Source organism: Scomber scombrus, chromosome 12, assembly GCF_963691925.1.
Source record: "Scomber scombrus chromosome 12, fScoSco1.1, whole genome shotgun sequence".
NCBI lineage: Eukaryota > Metazoa > Chordata > Actinopteri > Scombriformes > Scombridae > Scomber > Scomber scombrus.
In genome coordinates, this window is record NC_084981.1 from 28,843,121 (window position 1) to 28,854,447 (window position 11,327).

The following is an 11,327-nucleotide window of genomic DNA, read 5'->3' on the forward strand; positions in this document are numbered from 1 at the left end:
AATAACACAAATGAGAAGTTAGACTTACAGCTGAAGACGTGAAAGACAAAAATGAACCAAAACAGACTGTTAACAGATACTTTAATGTTGATAAATTGTAGGTTTTTTTCTATTTTCTATCCCAAAAACTCCTCAATCAGGTTAAACAGTTTATTATAAGGTTTATTATAAGGTTTATTATAAGGTTTATTATAAGGTTTATTATAAGGTTTATTATAAGGTTTATTATAAGGTTTATTATAAGGTTTATTAAACTGTTTATTATAAGGTTTATTATAAGGTTTATTAAACAGTTTATTATAAGGTTTATTAAACAGTTTATTAAACAGTTTATTATAAGGTTTATTATAAGGTTTATTATAAGGTTTATTATAAGGTTTATTATAAGGTTTATTAAACAGTTTATTAAACAGTTTATTATAAGGTTTATTATAAGGTTTATTATAAGGTTTATTATAAGGTTTATTATAAGGTTTATTATAAGGTTTATTAAACAGTTTATTATAAGGTTTATTATAAGGTTTATTATAAGGTTTATTACAGCATATCAGCTGGATGAACAAACTTTTCTCTCTTTATTTGACTTTAATAAATGTATTTTGTGCTCGTCCACTTTTGGTTTGTCACTATTTCTAAAGGAGATGAAGAACATTATGATTATTTATGAATGTTTATTAGAGTTTAATGACTGAAATCAACTCAACTAAATTAAACTAAACTAATTAATTTCATTTCCAGAGTAACATGAACCGTCTCTGTCTCAGAATAACATTTATTATGTGAGGAAACAAATATTTATTGATGTTTTTCTGTAATAAGTTTTAGTTTCTTTTCTTCTTTATTTAATTTATTGTGAATGTTTCTTTTTCTTTAAAGGATAAAGTTTGTTGAGATGAAGCGAGTCAGACGGCTGTGAAGAAAAAATGATTTAACATCGAGGTAAACGAGCTTTGACGAGTTTCTCTTGACTCATTAATAATAACTTTTAATCATGTTCTAAAAGTTTCTCTTATAAACTACATTCATGTATACTGAGCAGTTTTGGAGTAAATGTCACTTTTTTTCCAGTCCAGGAACTTTTCACGTTCTTCTTCTGTATTTATTTAAATTAACAACATAAATCATGTGTCATTAAGTTAAAAACATTTAGATTAACAAACATTTTAAAACCAAACTTTAGTGAAGTTTAACGAGCTGATTAAATAAAACCATGAAAACTGTAATAAAGCTTTAATTCCTCTGAGTGGATAATGTAGAAAAACTCATTAAAATCACATTATTATTATTATTATTATAGACTGTAGATTGAATAAAATGTGACCTGAGCATTATTATCCTGGTTTCTAACTGGATCTTTATATATAACTTAAATATAGTAAAATATAACTCATTTCATGTTGGATTTATTCTACTTTTTGGACCTTTTGAGCTTCAAAACAACAAAATCTTCACTTTTAATGAGAAAAATACAAACAATATTAGTTAAAGTTTGTATGTAGTATTAAAAACATGACAGATAATATGTAATAAATAGTAAAATATAGTAAAATATGTTGGATTTATTTTACTTTTCGGAGTTTCAAGACAACAAAATGTGACAAATGTAAGACTTCTTCACTTTTAATGATAAAAATACAAACAATATTGTCTGTAGTATTAAAAACATGACAGAAATATATAATAAATAGTCAAATATGACTTAGTTCATGTTGGATTTATTCTACTTTTTGGACCTTTTGAGCTTAAAAACAACAAAATGTGAAAAAACGTACGATTTCTTCACTTTAAATGAGAAAAAAAACTAATTAAAATCACATTATTATTATTATTATAGACTGCATATTGATTAAAATGTGACCTGAGCATCATTATCCTGGTTTCTAACTGGATCTTTTTATATAACTTAACTTTCAGTAGACGGTTTGCAGGTTTGATCCTCGACTCCTTGAGTTAAAATGAATAATTACAGCCGACAACACGCTGAACAACAGCTCAGTAATGATGGTAATGACTGGAGGGAAGAGAAGCACCACAATGGGAGGAGGAGGAGGAGGAGGAGGAAGGAGGAGGAAGGAGGAAGGGGGGGAGGGGGTCATTCAGCTCCTCATGACCTAATAGGCTTAATGAACTTTTTCACATCAGCTTCCTCTCAATCTCAGCTCAGACTCAGTTGTTTTAAGACCGGTGAGAATCATCAGAGCATCAGGATCAAAATGGATGAAAGTAGATTCAGCTTCTTCCTTCTACAACACCAGGCGTTTCCTCTCGTTTCCCTCGTAGACCTAAAGAGAGTCTGAGGCTGTTTACACGGAAACGATCTGAACAGAAAACGCAAAAGTGGCGTTGTGTTCTCACTTTTTATTCCGCGTTTATATCATAGACTGTATATATAATGGACGTAACATCCGTGACATCACCCATTGGTTTGTGGACTGCTGCTCGGAGGCCAATAGTATCGGATCTGAGCAATAAAAAAAAAGGAAAAAGGAAAGATGGAAGGATGGAAGGGAGGAAGAAGGAAGGAAAGGAAGGAAGGATGGAGGACACAAGGAATGAAGGAAGGTAGGAGGGAGGGAGGAAAGAAAGAACGAGGGAGAGAGGAAAAGAGGAAGGGAGGAAGGAAGGACAGATGAAATAAGGTAGGGGGGAGGAAAGAAAGAAGGAAGGGAGGAAGGAAAGGAAGGAAGGAAGGTAGGAGGGAGGAAAGAGAACGAGGGCGAAAGGAAAGAAAGAAGGGAGGAAAGAGAGAGGAAGGAAAAAAAGAGAGAAGGAGGGAGGGAGGACAGATGGAAGGAAGGGAGGAAAGAAGGAACAGTCAAAACAGACGGGGTCAACTTGACCCGGGAGGACGACACAAAGGTTAAAACTTGAAACTGGTGGCAGTTTTTTTTTGGTTACATTGCAGCCAACAAACCAAACCAATGTAACCATATGTTTTTTTTTTTTAATGAGGTCAGAAAGAGAATTAAAACTCATGTCCTATTAAAGCAGAGTCTTTACATCCAATGTTAACAAATAGAAGCAGCGCAGCAGAGCGAGGTTTTAGTCCAATAGGCTTATTTTCCAAACTGCTTTGTGCGTCTGTCGCTCCTAAAGCTTCATGAGGATGTGCAGAAAAAAACAGGTTGTTTAACTGTTTCTCTTGTTTGTTGTAGATCTGATGCAGGTCTTCTAACAATGGAGCAATGGAACGATTCATCATCACATTTTACTGCATGTCAAATCACGTTTTAGTTTATTTGAATTACACAATAATTGACTATGACTGGATTTAGAGTTCAAGCATGTTAGAGTACACTTAGAAATTATCGCTATGATCATAATTGCTGGATTACGTCTTTATAACCATAACACCTGAAAACAGAGGGAAACAAAGAGTCTCATTGTTCTTCCTAATCCAGCATCAGCTCCTGCTACAGAGCCAACCGTCACATGTCGTTGTACCAAAACAAACATGGAGGAAACCAGCTGCTCGTACTCTTTATAAGAAGGGAGATTTGTGCTTAAAAAGGAAAAAAAGAAAAGAAGCAAAGTGTCGGTATGAGATCCTGCACGGAGGCTCGAGTATAAAATAAGGCCAGTCCAATCCAGCCAGTGTTGCATTCACGGCAGCTGTGGCTCAGGAGCTATATCGGGTTGTCCACTAATCAGAAGGTTTGATCCTTGACTCCTCCTGTGAACACACAAGGCATCAAAACACTAAAATACCGAATCCCAAATCGCTCCCAATGCTTGTGCCATCACCAATGCATCGATAGCTCGCCACTATCAGTGTTTGAATGAGCGTCAGACACATTGTGCAACACTTTAGAAGCAATGTGTTGTCTTGTCTGTGTTTATAAGTATGAAGGAAACCAATTGAGGGCAGTTCCAACTATGCCAACACAGTTACTGAGTCTGTTAACCCTCCTGTTGTCCTCGAGTCAAGGAAGGAAGAAGGAAAGAAAGGAAGGGAGGAAAGAAGGGAGGAAAGGAGGAAGGGAGGAAGAAGGGAAGGAGGGGGGAATGAAAGAAGGAAGGAGAGAGGGAGGGAGAAAGGAAAAGAAGAAGGAAGGAAATGAGGGAGGAAGGAAGGAAGGAAAGGAGGGAGGGAGGGAAAGAAGGAAGGTAGGAGGGAGGGAGGGAGGAAAAAAGGAAGGAGGGAGAAAGGAAAAGAGGAAGGAAGGACAGAGCAAAGAAGGAAGGAAAGAAGGTAGGAGGGAGGGAGGAAGGAAAAAAGGAAGGAGGGAGAAAGGAAAAGAGGAAGGGAGGAAGGAAGGACAGAGCAAAGAAAGAAGGGAGGAAGGAAGGAAGAAAGGGGGATGTAGGAAGGAAGGAAGGAAGGGAGGAAAGAGAGAGGAAGGAAAGAAAGAGAGAAGGAGGGAGGGAGGAAAGAAGGAAGGAGGGAAGGAAAGAAGGAAGGAAGGAAGGACGGAAGGAAGGAAGAAAGTGGGATGTAGGAAGGAAAGAAGGAAGGGAGGAAGGAAGGGGGATGTAAGAAGGAAGGAAGGGAGGAAAGAGAGAGGAAGGAAAGAAAGACAAAAGGAGGGAGGAAGGAAGGACAGACGGAAGGAAGGGAGGAAAGAAGGAACAGTCAAAACAGATGGGGTCAATTTGACCCGGGAGGACGAGAGGAAGGTTAAATCTAGTAAAATGAGAATAGTGAATTGTCCAGAGTCTACACTCATCCAGAGTTCATTGGTAACTCTGAGTAGGGCTGTTTCTGTGCTGTGGTTCAGATCGGTATGCTATACGTTGTTTTCTTCCGGTATCTTCAACGGTTGCTTAGAAACCAGTCTTGAATTTAAGGGTAGCTTGGATATAGGATGGTAGTTATAGGGGATTGTTGGGTCTACACCCGGTTTCTTAAGGAGGGGGGTTGGATGCAGGTGTGTTTGAAATAGATCAGGACCATCATGCCAGATAGGAGAGATTGGTTTACAATACTGAGAAGACATGAAGCGATGACTCCAAACACCTCTTTGAACAGCTCGGCAGGAACGATATCAGAGTTACAGCTAGTGATATTAGTGTTCGGTCATAATGTCGTATTAGTGATTCAACCTTTAATGTTTTGTATCTTTTAACCTTCGTGTCGTCCTCCCGGGTCAAATTGACCCCGTCTGTTTTGACTGTTCCTTCTTTCCTCCGCCTGTCCTTCCTCCATCCCTCCTTCTCTCTTTCCTCCTTCCTTCCTTCCTCCCTCCTTCTCTCTTTCCTCGTTTCCTTCCTCCTTCTCTTTTTCTTTCGACCCTCTACCTTCCTCCCTTCCTTCTTTCCTCTGTCCTTCTTTCCTCCTTCCTTCCTTCCTCCTTTCCTCTGTCCTTCTTTCCTCACTTCCTCCCTTCCTTCATTTCCTTCCTCCCTTTCCTCCTTTCCTTCCTCCCTCCTTTTCTTCCTTCTTCCTCTCCTTCCTTCTCCCTCCCTTCCTTCCTTGACTCGAGGACAACAGGAGGGTTAATACATCATAATCATAATTGTGTCCCAGCTTTTAGAAGGCAGACATACTTCTGGCCTCAACTGTTCATGTCAGATGATGTCAACAAATCTTACAGCAGGTCAGATGGATTTTTAGGAAGAAATCCTTTTAAAACACGACCTGTTGCTCTCATAGAGTGTGAATGTTTTATTGAGTCACATCATAACAGATAGAGACTGTAATAGTCTAACAACGTCTGGGCTGCTGCTCATCGACTGTCCGCCCGCTTCATCTTCACTTTTGCAGTGGAGTGTGTCAGTGGTGTGTTGTGTTTTTCCCCTCAGACTGGCTGTGTGGTAAATAAAAGGAAGTTGAGCGTGTTGGTAACCAGACAACCAAACTAGACGATTTTAATTTTTCATCTCATACAAAGTAGTCTGCCGCCCGCTGAGACGCCCCGTCACCACCGGCTCCCATCATCCTCCACGCTCTTAATATTGATAATTACTAACAGACAACATGACATCTGTCTCCTCTCTGCTCAGCATGGGACTGATGGGTTTTTTAAAACTGCAGCATGAAGAACCTGAGTGGTAACTGAGCACCTGATGAACTCCTGAAAATGGTGAAAAGAGGTGAAGATGTTCCACTACAGCAGAGAAATCACATTTATTCAGCATTGTATATTTCCAAGCTGCACTCACACATCGTGATGCTCAGTTGGTTTAATTTGAAAAGGAAGACGCTGGAAAAATAATAAATCAGGTATCTGGGATAATGAGGATTAAATGTCTGATTAAATGTGTCTGGAAACCTGTTGTGAATTTAAACCCACACATTGAAAGGATTTAGCTCTTAGACTGGCACATGACGGACAAAAGTGAAAGCATTTGCCAAAAACGTTTTCATTGATCAATAACGATAAGTTGGAGATTCGAAGACAATCCGATACCGTGGTACCGTAAATTATGCCAACTAGCAATCAGGCATTGGTATTCCCATGACCTGCCGGGCAGCGTCTGGGAAACCAAAGTCTTCAGGGTTCTGGGAGGAGTAAGCTGAAACTTAAAGGAATTGGTGGAAGGGCAACACCAGGAGTGGAGTCTGTGGCTTAATTGGACTCAACACAGAAAACCTCAACCGGCCCAGACAACAATTGACAGATTGACAGATTGACAGCTCTTTCTCAATTCTGTGGGTGGTGGTATGGAACGATTTGTCTATTTAGTTTAAATACGAACGAGACTCCGGCATGCTAACTAGTTACGCAGCCCCGTGTAATCGGCTTCCAGTTTCTTAGAGTGACACCAGGGGCGTGAAGCAGTCATTGGGTTAGGGTTTGAAAAAAGTTGTATATGGGGCACGAAGTAGTAGTTTTTCAACTGGCTTTAGACAACATTGCTGAGATCCTAGGCAGGACTGCCATGGGCCGGCTCCTTTTATTGGCAACTGCAAGATTCCATCTGCATAAGTTCAGAAACCTAGTTTTCCTAACCCTAACCCCCCAGAGAGAGGCCCCGACAACCATCTGGATCGGCTAGGTTACTTAAGCAGGCATTTTGTGGCCCAAACAGATTTTCTGCAACACTTTGATCTGACTGACCGATTGGCAATCCAGACCCGCCATCGAAGGGCTCCCATGGTCCTAGTGGTGGCCGCAAGGGTCTGTTCCACAACTCTTTCCCCCAAAGGCTCAGGTCTGTTGGGTGTTCCTGCACTGGCTGGTGACTGAGGGCTATCTGGGTGATCCTGAAAATGCAGTGTTCAAAGCAGGCCCAGTCGCCTAAATGCCGCAGCTAGGAATAATAGAATAGGACTCTGGTCCTATTTTGTGGGTTTTCTTTCTGAACCAGTGCCTTGATTCTTGTGAAATAGGAGTAGGTTTGGGAAATGACAGCAGAGACGTCGCTCCTACTGTCTAGGTGTTGCTGAATTACGTGAAAACTTTGCACAAAAATTTAAAAAGTTTGTGCATCTACCTGTATGAGCGTGATGTCACAGAACTCGCCATCATGTGACAACCTCACTGAATGTCGTCTCCGCTTCACCTGAAACATTCATCAAGTCCTCTCTGGACACACGATATCGTTCACTGCATCAGTCTCTCCTTTTTCACCTCATTTATCAACACTGTCACAATCATCAGGCTTTTTAAAGAAACATCAGACGCTCTGCTACTGTCACATTTTGCTGTAGTATGTAGCCAAAGCCCCCTAAACAACCAGGCTGTGCACATGAGACCAAAGACAAGACTAAACTAGATAATAGCTAATTAATCGGCACTCACCACCAACAGGACAGGAGTTTTTGGAGTAATCGCCTCACGTCTTCTCAGTATTGTAAACCAATCTCTCCTATCTGGCATGATGGTCCTGAATTATTTCAAACAAACCTGCATCCAACCCCCCTCTTTAAGAAATCGGGTGTAGACCCAACAATCCCCTATAACTACCGTCCTATAGCCAAGCTACCCTTGATTTCAAGAAGTGGTCTCTAAGCAACTGTTGGAAATACTGGAAGAAAACAACGTATAGCTCCGACCTCAAAATCCAAGATGTGAAAGTTGTAATAAAATCCTGTTTATTAGCCGTTGTTCCATATTTGTGTCTCATTAAATCAGTCCAGTACACACAGCACTGTCCAACTTCTATCTGTAGACATGTTGCTATGCTGTTTGTATGCGGAAAATACAACGAAATGTGTTTTTATCAACTGGTATTGTTATCAGTGGCTAATCTGGCTAGAGCTGGTTTTCTGACTTCTAAACTGGAATGATTTAAACTCAGATGTGGCATCATTCCCAGCTCTGACTCCTAATTTCGGAGATAAATGGAACGCAGTATAATTTACTGTAAATTATGGTTGACCACCCTCAGTGTAATCTCTCGAAATGACAAATTTTTCTGTCATTGTTTTAAAAAATGTAGTCTGTGATGCCCCTGTGTGGGTTCATGTGTGTGGCTAATTTCTCTCTCCCTTGCAGGTGAAGAGCTGAGGCTGATTGCAGTAACTCAGGGCACCTGGGGCCCAGTTGTCCTGTAGTTTATATCTACCCCTCTTTCTCATTCATGCAGGAGGCTTTGCTAAGAGCACAGACCTCCCTGCTGACTGTCTACGCTCTGCGTCTGGACACAGGCACCAGCCTTGGTTTGGTTGGGTATCTAGATATGCAGCTTCAGTTGTAGTTATCTTGTTTACTGCACATTACAACACACACACTAATGCACCCATCATCCAGCCCTTACACTACTGATGCCAATTCTTAACTTGGTTTAAATGTTTGCCATGGTGTTTCTCCCTTTTGTTGTGGCTTCTTGAGCCAGGTCTTAACAATTCAATGAAGGAAAATATTTAACAGGTTTAGGTAACCTCTGCTGGAAGATATATAATTTTAAATATAATTGCCTAATTTTAAATATAAAAGAGAGAGAAAGAGACCTTAAAACAAAACACCAATTAAAATGGAGCTGATCCTTAATAATACAAATATTTCATCATATTTCTCCCACAAGTAAAGTTCAATCGTAAACCGTTCTGCATCTGTCTACGAACATTTTTTAATTTCGTTGGTGTGTAAACATGATAAAATGTCAAAAATGGAAAGAAGGAAAAATAATTGACACTTGTTTTGACCCCAGCTGCTACAGAAATAAATACTCTTCATTTTAAAACACTGAACCAACATAAATCTTTCAGTCTGGTCATTCTGCTGCCTCCTCCTCTCTGTTTTCTCCACTGTTCCTCAAACAAAACACCTGACTCGTGGTGTGCAGCGACGGCCCCCGACGGCCCCTTCCAGCTCAGACAGAGAGTTTCTAAATGTGGGACTTTGTCATCCCGTTGATGTGAGCGTCTGTCCTGCAGCTCTTTTCTGGCTCAGTCAGGCGTGAACGGCCGAGTGTCGAGGAAGGAGCAGAGACGATGTCTGCAGGCGCATGTTTTGATCTCTGAAACCATCCCTATCAAACAGATTACGGGCGGAAATACCTGACATGATGGCAGACAAAAGAGAATCGAGTATTGAGGGAGATCCCAAAAAGCCAGGCGCCAAACCTGGAGCTCTGCAGTCTGTTGTGTCGGATCAGAGAAGGATGAGGGCTGAAATCGGATGTTTTTATTCTGCTGAGCGCAACAGGCAGAAAACAGACTGATACAAACATTATTATGGTTACTGTTGTTAGGATTGTTGTTATCATGGCCTCCTGGGTTTCAGTTGAGAGTGAAATTAAAAATCTAAAAGCAGGTTCAGACTCCTTTTCTTCCAGACAAAGCCTCCTGTTATTGTTAAAACTTAATTTGGCAAAGTTAAAGTAAAGTTGGGAGTATAAGTTTTGGCATCTGATTATTTTACATATAGTTGTGAAGTGAAAGGCGATATGTTGGACACTCCTGGTTCCTGTAGTAAACGTTAATTTTTTTTAAAATGTTCAGTTTAGTGTATCAACACTTGACACTACTGATACATATATCTGTGTACATATGAATTCAGACACATATGCTATATATAATAAAAGTCATGTTTATTTTCCCCAATTTTACAGGATTCACTGTTGAAGCTCTTTTACAGTTAAAATCAACATGTAACTCTCCTGGTTAAATCATTAGCACAAAAGATGTGTTAGAAAATATCTGTTGTTTGGAGAAAAGTTGAAGATAAAAAAATGTGGTCATGTAGGCTGCCAATGGTTGCTAGAAAGTAAAATAAAAGCTTGGGAGTCAAGTTTATCCATAGCAACGGTTGCTGATACCCATGAGTAATGTAGTATTGTTAGCCATCTGACAAAACCACACCAAAAACCTACACAGATTCTCAGAAAGGAAACTTGGTTTCGTGGTTGGAAGAAAACATCCTGTGCTTGTATGTGTGTTAAACAATATTTAGTAATTTAGGTATTGTTAGTTGTATTTAGCATGTTTACAAACCTCTGTGGTGTTTGTTCTGGTTTGAATCAGTTGATTAGCTGGTACACTTGTGGTTCAGCTTCTTTTTTACAAAAAAAACCTTCAAATCCAAACCAGTTGAGAATGTTCTTCGATGAAGGAAGGAAGAAGGCCTTAAAGAAGCTCCTACAGTGGCTCCTGTAACGAGGAGTTGACACATCACAAAAAATACCAGAAGCTAACGTTAAAAACAAAACGCCAATTAAAATGTAGTTGATCCTGACAAATATTTATTATTTCTCTCACAAATAAAATTGTCATAAATGTCTAGAATTCAAAAACAAAATAATGTTTCAAATCTGTTCTCACCTGAAGGAAGAAGACCTTTTTAAAGAAACTCCTACAGCATTGAGGAGTTCACACGTCACGAAAAATACCGCAAGCTAACGTAAGAACAAAACACCAGTCACAATGGAGTTTATCCTTAACAGCTTAAATCTTTATTATTTCTCTTACAAAGTAATATTGTTCAATCATAGATCATGTGTTGGATGCCAAAGAAAGGTCTGAAAATGGGACAGAAGAAACTCCGTTAGCGAGGAGCCTTTTAGCTCCGTCGGTTTGAGGTCGGATCACATTTCCCACCACAAACAAAGATTTGGTTTATGGCCGTTTCCTCTCGCTGTGTTCAGATCTGCCGAAACGAATCACAACAAGGTGGAAAACCAACTAGAGTCCTGTTCAACCAGACTGAACTACTCTGGTTTTAAAACATCCTCAAAAACCTACAATTAACCCTTTGTAGGTCTGCTCAGCCGTTTGGTAGAGGCCACTTTGTGTCATGATATCTGGTTAAAAGCTAAATCTATTGAACCCATTTAACTTTTAGGTCAATCTTTAGCACTTGTATGAAGTATGTAATGCACAGACAGACCATCAGATTGTTCTATGGTTGCTATAGATACAAGCTCTGCTAGTGCATGAGGGTCAAACTCATTTTCATTGATCTGATGTGGGCCGGACCATTAAAAAAAATGGAATGAAAAGA